Genomic DNA, 18,389 nt, shown 5'->3' with positions numbered 1-18,389 from the left:
CAGAACGTCAGAATATGAGTTTGAGGTGGAGGAAGCTGGAGTAGGAAGGGCGGGGAATGACGTCACAACTTCCCATATCAGAACGTTTGAGCGTTTCAACTCATCGTTAATCGAGCTAAGTGCTTGGATACGCGAGTCCAAGACACAATATTTACATTTAGACTCGCTGAGTTGAAAGTGGATCGTGGCAAATTTCTGCGAACAATTACCGCAAGTGAAATATTTGGGCATGGTTACAATTCCTTTTTTCTTTTCTTTTTTCTGTAGCAAGAAACTTTAGTTATGATATATTTAGAAACCGCGTGGGTGGCTTGCTGAATACCAGGAAGGAGCTCAACTGAACACCTGGAAGGAGTTAGGTAGGGGTCGGGTCGAGTCCCGCGGGGGTAATTAGTTGGACGGTAGAGAGGCTTATTTAGTTAAAGGAACACAAAGGAGCACAAAGGAGGAGGAGGAGGAGGAGGAAATGGTTAAAGGAGGAGGCGGAGGAGGAAATATGGGTTTGGGCGGAGAAGGAGGAGTAGGGAAGGTGATTAAAATAGAATTAGAAATACCTGTGTTGATTAGGATTATTTAAGGAGTGCCGGGTGGTTTCCTTCGTTAAGCCCTCGGTGGCTGTGGGATATGGGCGGGTGTGTGAACACCTGGGTCTTGGTGTGTGAACACCTGACTGTCTTGGTGAGGGAGTGCCGGTGAAAAGATTAGCCGACCTCACTAATCCCGGAAAATTTCAGACTTAACGGGCGGTACCGGGAGTAATTATACCCCTGGAAATAAATAGGGCGGGGTTCAGGAACGATTGGTAATGAACAAGAAAATACAGTGAGTTGTGATCTGACCGTTTACTATAGTAATAAAATAAATAAAATACTCGCTATAATAAGTGTGTAAATGTATCACTCGGGTTTATGTTTAAACAATGTGTGTGCTGTTGTTGAAATACTTTACTTTGTTACCCTGTGACAGGTACGGGAAGCAGTAGAATTATGACACTTAGCGTTCCACAGCGTCTGTGATGTCTGCTAGGCAGTGAAGCGACGATGAAGTTACCGATGAGCGATGTCCAACCTCTTCAAGTAATATCAACTACAGTTAAAGTCCTCGATGGCGTATAAAGATTGCACAACACACTTGGTGAACACTAATTCACGGAATCGCGGTTAACAGTAAATTGAGGAATCACGATGAGCACTGAATTACGGAATCACGGTTAACACTGAATCACGGTATCGCGGTTAACACCGAATCACAGAGTCGCGATTAACACTGACTCACGGAATAGCGGTTAACACTAAATCAAGGAATCACGGTTAACACTAAATCACTGAATCACGGTTAACACTGAAACACGGAATAGCGGTCAACACTGAATCACTGTATCACGGTTAACACTGAAACACGGAATAGCGGTTAACACTGAATCACTGTATCACGGTTAACACTGAAACACGGAATAGCGGTTAACACTGAATCACTGAATCACGGTTAACACTGAAACACGGAATAGCGGTTAACACTGAATCACTGAATCACGGTTAACACTGAAACACGGAATAGCGGTTAACACTGAATCACTGAATCACGGTTAACACTGAAACACGGAATAGCGGTTAACACTAAATCACTGAATCACGGTTAACACTGAAACACGGAATAGCGGTTAACACTAAATCACTGAATCACGGTTAACACTGAAACACGGAATAGCGGTTAACACTAAATCACTGTATCACGGTTAACACTGAAACACGGAATAGCGGTTAACACTGAATCACTGTATCACGGTTAACACTGAAACACGGAATAGCGGTTAACACTGAATCACTGAATCACGGTTAACACTGAAACACGGAATAGCGGTTAACACTGTATCACGGTTAACACTAAATCAAGGGATCACGGTTAACACTGAATCAAAATCACGGTTAACACTCTAGCCGGAGCGAGCGGAGCGGAGGAGGAGGAGGAGGAGGAGGAGGAAGAGGAGGAGTTTAAGCTTATAGTGAGTGGGTCCCGCTAACCATGCATGCGGGCAACACACACACACACACACACACACACACACATATACACACACACATACACACACACACACACACACACACACACACACACACACACACACACACACACACACACACACACACACACACACACACACTTTACTAAACGAAAAATCTTGCGTGTCAAAACATTTACCCAATTTTTAAAACAAAATCTATGATAAAATACATATTGGTAAACAAACACACACATACACACTTTTTTTTTTTTTTTCCTTTCATTTTCTTTCATTTTCTTTTCCTTTTAATATTTCATTCATTCATTCATTCATTCATTATTTCCTTTTTTGCCTTATTTCTTTGCTTTCTTTCTTTCCTCTCTTTCTTTCTTTCTTTCCTCTCTTTCTTTCTTTCTTCCATTCAATAATTCGTAAATTGATTCCTTCGTTCATTCATACATTCTCTCTCTCTCTCTCTCTCTCTCTCTATCTATCTATCTATCCACCTTTAATACCTTGCAATATATTCTTTAATCTCCCCTTCATACCGCTGACCTTCCTACCCCTTACGAATGCCCTATATCCGTTAGGTCAAGTATCTGTCCGCCTCCCTTCACTTCCCTTCCATATCATTAGTGAGTCTGGAGTCGTGAGGGAACTGCGTGAGGGAGGGTCGTGAGGGAAGGCTGGCTGGGTCGTGGGTCTGCGGGCTTTTGTTCTCGGTGTTGTGGGCGTTTAGTGAAGGCGTGGAGGGAGTTGTGGGAATGATGTGTTCGTGTGTGTTGGTTGCTCTATATATGTTTTGCTTCTCTTGTTGGTTTGAATTAGTTAAGGTGTTGCTGTTAGTGTTTCCTTTGGCTGGGCGTTTAGTGAAGGAGATTCTGAGTGTTATAAGATTGATGTGTGTTGGCTGCTCTATATATTTTCCTTCTTTTGTTGCTCCTAATCAGTTTTCATGGATAGTTAGATGTTACATTAGTACGTTTTCATTGCTAGTCTGTCTTTTTTTATTTCTCCTTGTGTTGGTCGATTAGTGAAGCCTCTGAGCGACTTAAAAACTAATGTGTTGGCTGCTCTATATATTTTCCTTCTTTTGTTGCTCCTAATCAGTTTTCTTGTCGCTCCTAATCAGTTTTCAGGGATGGTTAGATGTTATATTAGTACGTTATCTTTGCTCGTCTGTCTTATTTTGTTCCTCCTTGTGTTGGTCGATTAGTGAAGCCTCTGAGCGAGTTAAAGAAAAAAATATGTGTTGCTTACTCCATATATTTTCCTTTTTTTGTTGCTCCTGGTCAGTTTTCAAGGTTAGTTAAATGTTATATTATTACGTTTTCTTAGCTAGTCTTTCTTATTTAATTCCTCCTTGTGTTGGTCGATTAGTGAAGCCTCTGAGCGAGTTAAAAAAAGAATGTGTTGGCTGCTCTATGTATTTCTTGTTTTATTAGTCATTGTTAATATGTTGTCTTTATTGTAGACATATTTTGTGAGCTAAACGCATTTTTTAAGTCTTCCTTAGTGCATTAATTTAATCTCTTCTCGGTGTGTCTATCGATTTTAAGCAGTGTTCCCTTTCGATATGCATTTTTAACAAGTTCTTCAATGGCTGGATATTTATAACATGCATTTTAGTTGTCAGTCTTTCCTTCGTACAGTCCTAAGCAGTGTTTACTTTTGATATGCATTTTTAACAAGTTCTTCAATGGCTGGATATTTATAACATGCATTTTAGTTGTCAGTCTTTTCTTCGTACAGTTCACCTCGGTTTGTCTATTGATTTTAGTCCTATTACTTCAACGATTCGCAGTAAGCTTTAGTATTTTATTTACTATATTATTTTTTTAAATATATTCTCTTTCATGGTTAGGTATTTCAACGTGTGCATTCTCAGTTGTCAGTCCTTTGTATATATCTCTTCGATTTTAGATTTTATTTTTTACAGTAAGGGAAGCAGGTCAAGGGTAGGCGGTGGCTGAGTGGTAGCGTGCTGGGCTCACATTCACCACGTGATGGACGACGCGAGTTCGAATCCCCACGCTGCCACCTCGGATTTTTCAGTCACTGTCGAGTGGCTTAAAACTACCCACATGCTGTCCTGAAGACAGCATCAACCCGGACTCTAGAGGAAACCGTCCAGGTGAATCAAGAACGAGTTCCGGGGGGCAGCATGAGCCAAGAGAAGATGGCGCCACTATAAACACTTGCCTGCGCCATGACGGGGTGGGGCCGACTACCATCCAGGCCCCTCAATCAATCCTACCGGCGCCATAGGCGTACACGTAAAAAAAAAAAAAAAAAAAAAAAAATCCTGCTAATGGTTAAGTAGGTAGGTTAGATATTTTAACTCGTGCATTCTCAGTTGTCTGTCCTTTGTACAATTCTCTTCGATTTTAGATTTTTTTTTTTTTTACAGTAAAGGAAGATGTTCAAAAGCAAAACAATAAGGAAACAATGAAAAAAAAAAAAAAGCCCGCTAATCACTGCTCATGGTTGGATATTTTAACTCGTGCATTCTCAGTTGTCAGTCCTTTGTACAATTGTCTTTGATTTTAAATTTTTTTACAGTAAAGGAAGAAGCTCGAGGGCAAAAAAAAAGGAAGCAATGAAAAAAAAAAGCCCGCTAATCACTGCTCCTATATAAAGGAGTAAAGAGATGGGCATTGCCTTTTAATTTCCCTTCTCTATATTCAGTTTCAACAAGTTCTCTGTAATGATTAGATATTTTAACCCATTCATTTTCAGTTGTCAGTCTTTGTTTTATGCAGTTCACCTTGGTTTAACTATTCATTTTAAGTAGGTTACGTTAATAATGAGCAGTGCCTTTTAATATTTCCCTTCCTATATTCATTTTTAACACGTTCTTTTTTATGACGATATATATTTAAATCGTGCATGTTCATTTCACAGTTCTCCTTTGTCACGTCCGTCAGGTGTTAGGTCAAGGTTTTAATCAGACTGCAGGAACGAGTGCCTTGCCTTCTTTCCCTCATCTCTTTTCGCTGTTGTTTTAAATTAAAATTCATTGGTCGTTGATTGTGTTTTTACGTCTCTGGCTCTTCGTTGCAGTTCCGTTATCAGATCCCAGCCAGTCACGTTTTGCAGGGAGTTTATGTTGAATCTTTGCTCACTAATTCTTCCCTTTTTGTGTGTTTTGAATTTCTATCGCTGTCTGATCTAATACGTTTTCAGGCAGTTTATGCTGATTTTTTTTTTTTTGCTTTAATTATTTCCCTTTGTTGTGTGTTGAATTTCTATCGCTGTCTGATCTAATACGTTTTCCAGGCAGTTTTTTTATTTATTTATTTATTTCCCCTTGTTTTGTGTGTGTGTTGAATTTCAATCGGTCTGATTTTCTAATACGTTTTCAGGGAGTTTAAGTTGATTTTTTGCTTTAATTCTTTCCCTTTGTTGTGTGTGGAATTTCTATCGGCGGCTGTTCTTCCAATATATTTTTTTTCGCTCAGTTGATGTTGAATCTTTGCTCTGATTCTTTCCCCATTTTGTGTGTTAAATTTCTATCGCCGGTAAATATTCCAATACGTTTTTAGTGTCCAGTTTTCCAACACATGTGCCAATCAGGCTCTCAATTCAGTGAGGTAAAGAGGCGAGATAGTATGTATTATATTGTTGGAAAAGCAAATACTACACCTGTGATACGTGCATTCATCACTGTATTAAGGCTCTCCTGCTCCTGAGTGAAGAGACTATCAACTATTTCCAAAGGCCACAGAGGAGATTAAACGTGTTCCCATGAGTGTTTCTTCACATTCATGGTGTGGAAGCCTTGTCAAACTATTACTAGGCTCATTAAACTACCCTTTGAAACACGAACAAAATCTCTACGAAAGCCTTATCAACTGTAGGTGTGGAAGCCCTGCATTGTTTGGGCATATGGGTGGAGAAGCCTCGTCAAACTATCACTAGGCTCATAAAACTACTCGTGGAAATACTAACACAACCTCTACGAAAGCCTTACCAAATGTGTGTGTGTGTGTGTGTGTGTGTGTGTGTGTGTGTGTGTGTGTGTGTGTGTGTGTGTGTGTGTGTGTGTGTGTTTAAGCTTAGAAATGTTTTAGAATACGAGTCACATGTATTAGGTAACCGCCCAGTGTTAAATTGAAGCTATCACTTGGCTCATAAAACTACCCATGTAAATAATGACACAACCTCTACCATATTCTTACCTAAAGTAGGTGTGTAAGCCCCTAAATGGTTAGGAATAAGCCGCTCATGTATTAGGTAGCCGCCCAGTGTTAAGTAAGAAGAGTAACGTGGCGGAAACAGCTGGAAAAGGAGGAGGAAGGAGGCGTGAAGGAGAGCAAGTTACGTCCCTCGCTGATACTGTCACTAAAACGAGCGAGGAAGGAAAAAGGGGAAGGAGGGAAGGCAATTGTGACGGCGGGGCGAGAGAGAGAACGCGTCAGTATTAATTTAGTGATGTTAGTAAATTTGCAGATGATACCAAGATCGGTAGAGTAATTGAGTCGGATCAGGACGCTAGTATTCTCCAAGGTGAACTCAACAGATTATATGACTGGGCGGATAAATGGCAGATGGAGTTCAATGTAGGGAAGTGCAGTATTCTGAGTGTAGGTAGGAACAACCCCTCACATAACTATTGCTTAAATGATACTCTCATAAGTAGGTCTGGGTGCGAGAGGGATTTAGGGGTCTTAGTGAGCTCTGATCTCCGTCCAAGGGCACAATGCATTCAAGCTATCGAGCGAGCTAATAGGGTACTGGATTTTTTTTGGGCGTAAGCAAACAGAAGCCCCGAAGTCTTCCTCAAACTATATTTAGCATTAGTTAGACCTCATTTATGTTCAGTGACTATGCGGTTCAGTTCTGTCACCCTACTATAGAATGGATATCAAAATGTTAGAATCGGTGCAGAGGAGGATGACGAAGATGATGCAGGGGTGGAGAAACTTGCCCTACGAGGAAAGACTCAAACAGTGACCCTTGCAGTCGCTAGAAAGGCGAAGGTGCGTGGAGACATGATCGAGGTTTATAAATGGATGAAGGGCTTTAATAAGGGAGACATTCATAAGGTTTTGTTGGTAAGAGAACCGGGTAGGACACGAAGTAACGGGTTTAAACTGGATAAATTCAGATTCAACAGGGAAATAGGCAAAAATTGGTTTACTAACAGGGTGGTGGATGAGTGGAATAGGCTTAGCAGTCGTGTGGTGAGTGCCAATACAATTGTCACATTCAAAAATAGACTGGATAAATTCATGGACAGCGATATTAGGTGGGGTTAGATACACGGGAGCTTAGGGTCAAAGGAGTTGTGCTCTGTACAGGCCTACCGGCTCTTGCAGACTCCTGCCTCGTACAGGCCTACCGGCCTCTTGCAGACTCCTGCGTTCTTATGTTCTTATGTTCCTATTTCCGGGCGTAAATAGCGACGTAATGTAAAGATGCTGCGCCGAATGGATCCCGTAACGAGGAGATGCGATGGCCGGGCTTTGAACGGGATGCTTCTTTCTCCTTGCCTTCACCCGCCGTTCCCTTCTTTCACTTCACGTTTCTTTCCTTCACTCAACGTTCCTTCTCCTGATTCAACGTTCATTCCCTTCGACTAACGTTCCTCTTTTCATTCCCTCACTCAGATGTCCTTTCACCCAACGTTTCTACCCTGCATCCAACGTTTTCTTCCTTTCCCCTAACGTTATTTTTCCTTCACCCAACGTTCCTTCCCTTCACTGCCATGTCCCTTTCCTTCCCCCGCTTCCTTACGTCACCCAGCGCTGCCTTCGTCCCCCAGCCTTCCCCCGTCCCCCAGCGTTCCCTTATCAACATGTCCCTTTCTTTCCTTTCCCTCACGTTCTGCGGTTACAAATGTCCACTCATGTCAGCCAGCGTTCCCTATCATGTCCCGTCCCTCGTCCCTTCCCCCTCCTCCTCGGGTTACCACTGTTTCCCCGCTAACATGTTCCGCTGTCAGCCAATATTCCTCCGTCGGCTGGTCCGGCGGCGCACTCTTCCCCTCCTCCTCCTCCTCCTCTTTCTCCTCTTCCTCCTGGCACCAATTTGTAGGCCATTGTCGTCCTGTCACACATCTCGCCCGTCACCGCCTCGTCTGGCCCTCCTCGCCGCCGCTGCTGCTGGGCTGCTGTGCTCGAATTAGGAAGGGAAGGGGCTATTTAATTTTATACTCTGGTTACAACGCTGGAATTCAAATGTATAAGCTTACTGACCTATTATAATCGTGCTCTTTAAAGGGGGAAGGGTCGATCTATTGTTACTGAGGTCACAACGTCAGATTTTAAATGTTCATCCCACTAAGGTGTTCTCATATCAAGTGTTCCTACCCCTAGCGTTGTTCTCCTCCCACTAATCTACTCTTCGACCTTCGTTACAGCGTAGTATTTTAAGGTAATCCATTTTTATATTCTTTTGTCCGCTAACTATTGCTATGTTCTGACCTCTCCTGAATTACATGTTGCATTTTTTTTCCCTCGGTCTTAATCTCATCTATTTGAAGAGTTGGATTCCTCGTAAGTACTTTAAGTATTGTAGCTTCCATATGTAGTTGTGGCTCCTCTTAATCTTCCCCCAAAGGAATTCATCGCCTCGTGACTCAAGATGATGCCGCGGCGCCAAGCTTCTCTGATCAATCAATCCAATCGAATCCAATCGTCTGTCTTTGTGTCTTTTGTTGCTCCTGTTTTCTTTCACTTCTCCGCGTCTTCCTTTGTCAACTGTTGTTTCTTCACACACTTCTTGCTTCTGTTTCCCTCGTCTTCCGCATCATCAGCTGTTTCTTTACTTCTTCTTACCTTTGTTCTTCCTCTGTTCCTTCACTTCCATCTTCCTTTCATTCTTCTGTTCTCCTTCGTAATCTCTCACTCTACAACCACCTAACCTCTTATTCGCGTTTTCTTTGCAATCAGCTGTTTCTTTACTTCTTTTTACCTTTATTCTTCTTCTGCTCCTTCCTTCTTCCTTCTGTTGTTCTCTTTTCCTTTGTCACCATCTTGTTTCTTTATCCACGTCTCATCCCTTTTCTTCTTCCTTCTCTTTGTCACCTGTTCTTCTTCACACCTTTCTTGCCGTCATTCTTCTCGTCTCCTTTGTCATCTCTTTCTCTACACTCTCTTTGCCACTATTCCTCTCGTCTTCCTTTGTCTGCCTACTGTTCTCTTTCACCTACTGACCCTCTTACCTGCTTTCCCCTTTCACACACGCTTCTATTACAGTTCGTTGTACTCTTTAGCGTTGTTGGTAGGGTTGTTAGTCATTGTTCGTGTTCTTGTATGGTAACGAAGACCCGTATTCTCAGACGCTTCCTGCTATCACTACAGCTGTTTCTAAAGGCCACAAAGGAGGTTAGTCGGGTTCATGGTGCAGAAGCCTTGTCAAACTATCACCAGGCTCATAAAACTACTACCCATGGAAATACTATACACCATATCTCCATAGGTTCAGATTCTCAGACCCTCTCGGTCCTCATAACATCTATCTTTCAAGGCCACAAAGGAGGTTAGTCGGGTTCTCGTGTGTGGTTTTTCACGAAACACACACACACACACACACACACACACACACACACACCTCTCTGTCTCCTCGTCTTTCCCCTTCACTTTTTAAAATGACATTACTTCCGCTTTCTCCTCCTCTTCCTCCTCCTCCTCCTCCTCCTCCTCCTCCTCCTCCTCCTCTTCCTCTTCCTCTTCCTCCTCCTCCTCCTCCTCCTCCTCCTCCTCCTCCTCCTCGTCCTCACTCCTCACTTGCATTCCGTCCGTCCCTTCGCCAACCATTGTTGAGTCATCAGTAACTGTCCCTATTTTTAAGTCCTTGTTCCGCCTTTACCCTTTGCTCACTCACGTCCACAGTCACTCAAAGTCCCTCGTTTCTCATCAGTCATATCAAACATTTGCTACTTCTATATCGGCTTGTATTCCTCTTTCTCATTTCACGTTCCTTAGTTTGTTGTCCTTGGCTCCTGCCCGCCGCTGCACCGTCTCTCAGCAGCTCACACTCGGCCAGCGTCCTGTAAATCACTTGTTATTTTCCTCGGCTCAGTGACAGAGGCTCGTTGGTGGGTCTCTGGTCTGGTCTGGGTGATTAGAGCTGCCGATCCTCCTGCTTCTCCTCCTGCCTGATCTGTTTCGACGTGTGTGTGGAGGAGGAGAGGGAAGGGCAGAGAGGAAGAGAGAGAAGGAGAGAGAGAGAGAAGGAGAGAGAGAGAAGGAGAGAGAGAGAGAAGGAGAGAGAGAGAGAGAGAGAGAGAGAGAGAGAGAGAGAGAGAGAGAGAGAGAGAGAGAGAGAGAGAGAGAGAGAGAGAGAGAGAGAGAGAGAGAGAGAGAGAGAGAGAGAGAGATGTTACCTGTCGTTCATTAGGTTCCTCATCCATCTTTTTTTTCTTTTTCCTTATCTTTTTCTCTTCACCTTTTTTATTATTTTTGTTCATCATTTACATTACCTTTATCTTTTCCTCCTCCTCCCTCTTTTTCTTTTTCCTTCTTCTCTTTCTCCTCCATATCTTCCTCCTCCTCCTCTTCTCCCTCTATCTCCTCTTCTTTTTCTTTTTCTTCACCTACCTCCTCCCTCCACTGATCCTCTTCCTTTTCTTCTTCTTCTCTTTCCTCTTCCTCCTCTTCCTCTTCCTCATTCATTTTCTTCCACCTCCTTCTTCCACTTCCTTCTTCCCTTCCTTTCCTTCTTTCGTCTTCTTCCACATGCTTCTTCTAGTAATCTTCCTTCTTTTTCATCTTTCTTTGATCTTCCTCCTCCTCCTCCTCCTCCTCCTCCTCCTCCTCCTCCCTTCTTCACCGTCCCGCCATCCTTCTTCAGGCCGTCTTTACTATCATTATAAATTCCGTCCTAATCCTCCGTGCCGCGTTCGGGGGTAACTGCTGCCATTATGTTCACTCTTTGTCGCTCCTTCTCCGCCTCATCCGCCTCATTATGTTACGCTCAAGGACGCTCTGCCGCTCTCACGTGTTGGGCCCAGCGTCTCCACCACCACCACCAGGGGCCGTCACCACCACCACCAGGGACCGTCACCACCACCACCAGGGACCGTCACCACCACCACCAGGGACCGTCACCACCACCACCACCACCAGGGACCGTCACCACCACCACCACCACCAGGGACCGTCACCACCATCAGGGACCGTCACCACCATGCACCAGTATTACCTAACCAACACCACCGTCACCACCACCACCATCACCAACACCACCAGGGACCGTCACCACCATGCACCAGTTTTACCTAACCAAGACCACCGTCACCACCACCACCATCACCATCAGCACCGTCACCACTTCCATTATCATCACTACCACTACCAGCATCACTACCATCTATGAGTTCTACCACTACCAACACCACCAGCACCACCACCACTACCACTACCACTACCAGCATCACCACTATCTATGAGTTCTACCATCACCACTACCAACACCAGCGTCACCACCACTACTACTACCACCATTATCTAACCAACACCACCGTCACCACCAACACCACCACCACTACCACTACCAGCATCACCACTATCTATGAGTTCTACCACCACCACTACCAACACCAGCGTCACCACCACTACTACTACCACCACCAGTATTACTTAACTAACACCACAGTCACCAACACCACCATCACCACCACCATCACCAACACCACCATCACTACCACTACCAGCATCACAACCATCTATCAGTTCTACCACCACCACCATCACCACTACTACCAACTCCAAAGTCACCACCACAACTACTCCCACAACCACCACCACCGCTGCTACCATCACCAGTAACACCCTCACCACCACCAACATCACTACCAGCATCACCACCATCACCACCACCACATTCTCTCCCTCACACAGAGAAAAATGGGAGGATATATTCAATGCTTTTCCTCCTCCTCCTCCTCCTCCTCCTCCTCCTCCTCCTCCTCCTCGTATTCGTATTATTACTCTTATTCTACCTTTCCATCATTGCCTGCCTCGCATATTCTCTCTCTCTCTCTCTCTCTCTCTCTCTCTCTCTCTCTCTCTCTCACGCACCGTTTATCTCGCTGTCTCTATTCTATTTCCAACTCTATTATCTCCACAACACTATCACACACCCGGCGCCTCTATCTCCACAAATGTACTTACAGGACATGAAGAGCGCCCGTGCATACACATTTCCCTGATGGTGAGTTGCTACTATTTTTGCGCTGCTATTTTTTTTTTTTTCAGTACAAAGCATGAAGTATTTTTTTTTTCATTATCCACGTTTTTTAGGTTTATCCGTCGCCCGGGTCATCGATAATCGCCTCATTAGCTTCATCACCATTAGCCACTCACATCACCGCGCTATACATCCGCTCTTTGTCATCAGGATTGTTTTTCCTTTGCAGTGTGGCAGTATTACCGCCCCCCTGGTGCGTTTCCTCCTGCCTACGACTTGAACTCTTTCATGAGGAGAGTATCGGGACACCTCTCCTCCCGAAATTGGCCTCTCTTTTGGCCACTCCTCTCAACTCTTCTATTTTTTTTCTTTTTTTTTATAGGAACAGTGATTTGCGTGCTTTTTGTTCACTAATGTTTCTCTTTTTTGTTTTTTTTTGTTTTTTTGCCCTGTAGCTGTTTCCTTTACTGTAAAAAAAAATGGTTCCCGTCCCTAACTACGAATCTGCGGGCCTGGGTTTGAATCTCTCGTCCTGGGCAGTCGGCGTGCAGTCCATCCAGCTGTTCATCATTACTCCCGGGCTGGTCGATAAATGGGTACCTGGAGAGAGAGAGAGAGAGAGAGAGAGAGAGAGAGAGAGAGAGAGAGAGAGAGAGAGAGAGAGAGAGAGAGAGAGAAAATTGAATAACATAAAAAGGCGCTGGGTGTGTAATAGAATTGTAGAGATAATAGAGTTGGAAATAGAATAGAGACAGGGAGATAAACGGTGAGAGAGAGAGAGAGAGAGAGAGAGAGAGAGAGAGAGAGAGAGAGAGAGAGAGAGAGAGAGAGAGAGAGAGAGAGAGAGAGAGAGAGAGAGAGAGAGAGAGATAACTGTTGTAACCCGGATGTCATACTGGCCCTGTGTCGGGTTATCCGGTTCTCTCCCACCACGGGCTTTAAGGGCCAACGTGACGGAGATGAGCACCGCCGCCACGCGCAGCTACAGCATGTGCTCTCAAACTTACCTTTCAGTATCGTCAACAGTACAACCTTTATCTTGTGCCCCTTGTTATTACGGTGAAGAAGAGAATCCAAAGAGTGAAAAAACGATAAAATGCCCGCAGAGAAAATAACAAAAGAGGCAAGAGGTTTGATTTGCCCCGTTGATAAGAGGTCGACCGGGCAAGTGTGATGGGGATAGTGGTGGTGGTGGTGGTGGTGGTGGTGGTGGTAGTGGTAGTGGAAGTGATGGTGGTGATGGTGCCAGGTGAACGGACTCTATGGGCGTGATGGAGGTGATGGTGGTGATAGTGGTGATGATGGTGATGGAAGTAGTTGTATTGTGGATGGTGTATGGTGATGGCGTGGAAGTAATGGTAGTGACCCTATTAATGGTGCCGGGTGAACGGACTGTATAGGCGTGATGGAGGGGAAGGTAATGGAGGTGGTGGTGGTGGTGATGGAGGTGGTGGTGGTGGTGGTACTGTTGTGAGGGGTAAATTATAGGTTGTCAAATGTTGCTGGAAATAAATATAATGTCGGGTGACGGCGTTCGTTGTGTAATGTTATACTACGTTATTTTAGGTTAGGTTGTTATTTTGTTATGTTATGCTGTGTTGTGTTATGTTATGTGATGTGATGTTATGCTATGGTATGTTATGATGTATTGCTAAGTTATTCTATGTTATGTTTGTTGATATGTTATGCTTTGATATGATGTGTTATGGTATGCTATTTTATGTTATGCTAATGTTATGTTACGGTATATTATGTTATGCTGTGTGGTCGATAAAAGGGTACATGGAGAGAGAGAGAGAGAGAGAGAGAGAGAGAGAGAGAGAGAGAGAGAGAGAGAGAGAGAGAGAGAGAGAGAGAGAGAGAGAGAGAGAGAGTTATGTTATGTTTTGTTACGTTGGGTGTTGGTTCCATAATAATGTCACGTACGTTAACGTTTCTATATTGACAGTGTTGTGTAGCAGGAGCCTCGAGGTCTCGTTCTGGGGTAATTCTCCACACACACAAATATAAAAAGATTGGAATGTATCGACTTTTACCAACACCAGTGTTTGTTTGTTTCGGAAATTTTCTCCACAAACAAAAAGAAACTGAAATGTATTGACAATTTTCCTACAACAGTATTTTGGGGGTAATTTTCCCCACACAACAAAAAATAAATAAGAAGATTGAACGGTATGGACTTTTACCAACGGCAATATTTTTTTTCGTGTTGGTAATTTTCGCCGCAAAATAGAAACAAAATGACCAGAATGTTTTGACTGTCTTGGTGGTGGTGATGGTGGTGGTGTCCCATATAGAAACACAACACAACACCACACACCACAACACTACACTACACAACACAACTTAACACAAGACAACACAACACTATTCAGCAACACAACACAACACAACACTATTCAGCAACACAACACAACACAACACAGCACTACACAGCAACACTACACAACACAACACAACACTACACAGCAACACTACACAACACAACACAACACAACACAACAACACTACACAACTCAACACAACAACACTACACAACACAACACATCACAACAACACTACACAACACAACACAACACAACAGAACACAGCACAACACTACACTACACAACACAACACAACACAACAACACTACACAACACAGCACAACACAACACAACATAACACACCACACCACACTACACTACACTACACTACAACACAACACAACACAACACAACTCAAAGCACAGGACAGGAGGAGGAGGAGGACGCAGCAGGAAAGCACTCATCATCATCATCATCATCATCATCATCCCCTCCTGTAGCGGCGGCAGGCAGTCCGTTGGTCACGTTGCCGGCAGGAGCGAGGTGCGGGCCGCCGTTCCCACGAGAGCTGTCCGTCGCCCGCCGCCGCCACGCACTTCCTATGTTTTTTTACTTTCTGTTCCTAATTCTTCCTTCTGTTGCTCCTCCTTCTCCTCCTTTTATAATTTTGTCTTCCTCCATCTTCTTCCCACTTCTTCCTTCTCATATTTTTCTTATTCTTCTCTTTCCTCTTCTTCCTCCTTTACTTTCTTTTTTCTTCTTCCATCTCCTTCGTTATTTCACAGATCCTCCTCCTCTTTCTTCTTCTTCCTCCTCTGTTCCTCCTCCTTTTCCTCCTCTTCTTCTTCTCCTCCACATCTTCCTTCTCTTCCTTTAACCTTCTCTCTCTTCCTTTTCTTCTACCTCCTTTATTTACTTATTCCACTGATTCTCCTTCTTCTCCCACTCCTCCTCTTCCGCATCCTTCCTTATTTCCTTCTTTTTCCTCTGATCCTCCTCCTCCTCCTCCTTCTCTTCTCCTCCTTCTCTTCCTCTAACCTTCTCTCTCTTTCTTTTCTTCTATACCTCCTTTATCCTTATTCCACTGATTCTCCTTCTTCTCCCACTCCTACTCTTCCATTTCCTTCTTTTTCCTCTGATCCTTCTCCTCCTTCTCTTCTCCTCTATCTCTTCCTTCTCTTCCTCTAACCTTATTTTTTTTATTTTCTTCTACCTCCTTCTTCTCCCACTCCTCCTCTTCCATCTCCTTCCTTATTTCCTTTTTTTTCTCTGATCCTTCTCCTCCTCTTTTCCTCCATCTCTTCCTTTAACCTTCTCTTCCTTCCTTCGTCATCCACCTCTTTCATCCTTATTCCTCTGATCCTCCTCCTCCTCCTTTTTTATCAAGGGTATAGTAAGAAGAGGAAGTGGGTTAGTGGCGGAGGTACAGGTGGGGGAGAAGGAAAGACAATAGGAGTGTACAGATGTGCGGCGTAGGTTCGTCCGTCGCCACCACCGCCGCCGCCGCCGTCATAAACATTGCCTCGGTCTGTCCGGCGTGAATATGAATGAGCCGCACTAAACTAATCGGATATACAAGTGGAATTATCGCCGTTTAATGATTGTGTGGATGGAATTTATATGGAAATGAGACGCGGTGGGCTCCGTTTATTATGTTTTTGTGTTTTTTTGCATTATTTGCATTATTTAGGTCTGCCGGTGAAGTATTGGTTCGTATTTTTCAGACGCTTTTGACTCTCACAACAACTATTTATCAAGGCCACAAAGGAGGTTAGTCGGGTTCTCATGAGTGTTTTTTACGTTCATGGTGTAGAAGCCTTGCCAAACTATCACTAAGCTCATAACACTACCCTTGGAAAATTGGAAATACTGACACCACAACCTCTACAAAAGCCTTATCAAACGTGTGTGTAAACCCTGAAATGCTTGAGAATATAGGCTTAGGTTTGATAGACAGATTTAATCACCTACACGTTTTCAGATGAATGTTTAAGTCCATATTCTTTAGCATTTCGAGGCTCACACACCCACAACTGATTAGGCTTTCATAGAGGTTGTGTCAGTATTTACATGGGTAGTTTTAAGAGCCTAGTGATAGTTTGACAAGGCTTCCACACCATGAACATGAAAAAAAATACTCAAGAGAACCCTTCTAATTTCCTTTGTGGCCTTTGAAAATAGTTGTTGAAGGGAGCCAAAAGCGCCTGAGAATACCTAGGGTCGTGTGGTCACGACCCGGACAAGGTCTCGACCCGGACAGTCTTGATTAACCAATGAACGATCGAGCCTAGGATGACGTCAGAGCTATGACGTATGAGGGAGGGCGGTCCTAACTAGACGCCATTTGCAAACCTCCCCGCCGACGCTCCGCTTGTAAGCATGGTAAGAATTTCGATTTTAAGAGGTCGCGATCTTAATTTTCGGCATCAGGATATATTGTGCCATGACCACGAATAAGGCGTGATCAACTTGTGATAAGTTTTGTTATGTAATATAGCCATATTGGCATAAAATCAGTGATAATACGGAGTGCCTAAACAACAATGGACTCGTTTGGGGTGCCCGCTAGACAAAATTATGCCGTGTTCTCGACTCGGACAATTTTTGACAATTCATGCAAATTAAGTGTACTGGAAAAACCAATTAAAAAGTGAATGATTGCATAGTTCTTACAACTATAATGTACCATATGTGAGATAAAGCCATGGAAAAGGCTGGAAATGGGTGTTTGCCACGGCTAAATATCGAGTGATTTTTCGAAGTGTTTTATTGATGGAAGTGAATTATTTTTAGCATTAATATGTGCCCCCCATTAGTGTTTACTTCTCCAAATTGAAATATTTAACCTAGGCCAATTGTTTATATTTTTTACGAATTTTTAAAAAAATGATGTGCGTGGTCTCGACTCGGACAGTGTGCACGTGATGTCCGAGTCGAGATAACGGAGGTATAAGAAGGATTTTTTTTTTAAATGACTCTGTCAATCACTCTCATTTTAACCTAAAACCAATATTAATACTATATATTAACATACGAAAGAAAAAAAGGCGTAGTTTAAGGAATTCAGTTACCTTTTTTTTTATCATATATATTTTTTTATTACATTGATATTTTGCTACCAATTGTTTTATTCCACCTTTCAGTGTCATGTTCTGGATGTTCTTAGTAAGAAAAAATATAAAACATTGGTGTAAGTGTGTTTTTGGTGGACCAAAACATCCGTCCGGGTTGAGACCACAACCCCGTCCGGGTCGTGAACACGCGGTCTCGACCCGGACAGAGAATTCTGGATTTTAAAAACGGCTGTAAAACCAATCCTATGATATCTACAGATATGAAACTCATAGCATAAGATGGGGAATTAGTTAAGCTTTCTTTTAAGCACAAAATCTCTCCTGTAGCTCAATAACTTTTTTTTTTATGAATATTATTCACTTTACTGTCCGGGTCTTGAACACATCACCCTATACGTAGAAACACAGAGTAAAAGTACAATGCAGTGGCTGGGTGACGTCTACAAATTGCTCTGTAGATTGGGGTGTCCGAATATTTGTTTTACGTTTTGTGCTGTCGGTCAGAGCCAGACAGACAGACAGGCAGCGTGGCGAGGGAGGCGGTGGCGGCGAGCAAGGTACAAAGAGGAGACCGTGGACTTCGCTCTATGTTGGGGGCGAGGGTAGCCAGATAGGAGGCTGTAGTGGTGGTGGTGGCGCCTGTAACACTTGTAGAAAGGGGGACACCTGTTAAAAGTTACGGGGATTCGATTATACTGCGGCAAATGGTTACAGATAGACCATGTACCTCTCTGTATCTTGGTCATGAGGGTAGGGAGGTGGTGGAGGCTGTGAGGGTTGCTAACTTGCTGTGGCTGTAACATGTGAATAAATGGGAACACCTGCTATAAGTCGACGCGTCTCTACTGCGGCAAATGGTTACAGATAGAC

The sequence above is a fragment of the Eriocheir sinensis genome, chromosome 20 (genome assembly GCF_024679095.1).
Source record: "Eriocheir sinensis breed Jianghai 21 chromosome 20, ASM2467909v1, whole genome shotgun sequence".
NCBI lineage: Eukaryota > Metazoa > Arthropoda > Malacostraca > Decapoda > Varunidae > Eriocheir > Eriocheir sinensis.
The sequence above is the reverse complement of the archived record's forward strand: the minus strand, read 5'-3'. Positions refer to the sequence as shown.